Genomic DNA, 952 nt, shown 5'->3' on the forward strand with positions numbered 1-952 from the left:
TCCTGTTTTTAAGTATTCGGTATTCGGCCGAATAGTGAAAAATAGGCCGAATAGGCCGAATACCGAATAGTAACCGAATATTCGTTACATCACTAGTTTAAATGTTTATAGATATTACGGCCAGTTACGGAATTATCTGGCCATTTCGCACTTTGGCCGAGACGAGTGGCCAAGAATTGATTTACTGTACTTGAAATGACCAGTGTATATGCTACTTTGGCCGGCTATTTCGCGAAGCGGCAGGTAATCCCTGGACAAAATTCGATATGCTGATGCAAGACTGTCCAGTAGACGGCACATCTATTAATTCTGGTGTGATGGTGTTCTCAAACAACTGTGGGGTCGCCGAACCTCGCGTAACGGCAGGATATCTGAGCAATTTCGAAGCGTATATGGAAGTGTTGACGACAGACAACTCTCCTGTTACAAAATAATTCCCTTGATTTATCTTATAAATTACGCTTACAAAAACAGTATCTTTTGTCCGAAAAAATGGTGTGATGGACAATTGGACGGCCCCAGTGTAAAGCAGGATGCACACATGCGGCGCGGCAAGGAAAAGCGGTGACACAAACGCATCTTCGCCGCGCGGCAGCACAACCACACAAGCGGCAATCCGCTTACATTTCGGCGCATGCGTTCAGTATTCAAGATGGCGAACGATATCCACGTGTTTACACACTGTCCCTATCCACGTGTTTACAAATTTTGTTTTGTATGACTCGCTTTATTTAGCTAAAAGATTTTGTCGAAGATTTGAATTAGAGATACTTTTTTGGATCGAGAAAGAACTGGTGTACAAAATAGACTTATTCGTGGATCAAGATCTCTCGATAAAGAATACTATTTCGAGTAAGATTCGGTTGTTTTGTTCTTTGAATTAAATTATATATGATTATTTGTGTAGAATTTGTTTTAAATTTGTTATCCTTTCCTCTTTATTCTGATTTTA

Source organism: Centruroides sculpturatus, unplaced genomic scaffold (assembly GCF_000671375.1).
Source record: "Centruroides sculpturatus isolate CEXI.00-Female unplaced genomic scaffold, Cexi_2.0 scaffold1598, whole genome shotgun sequence".
In the NCBI taxonomy this organism is placed as follows: Eukaryota; Metazoa; Arthropoda; class Arachnida; order Scorpiones; family Buthidae; genus Centruroides; species Centruroides sculpturatus.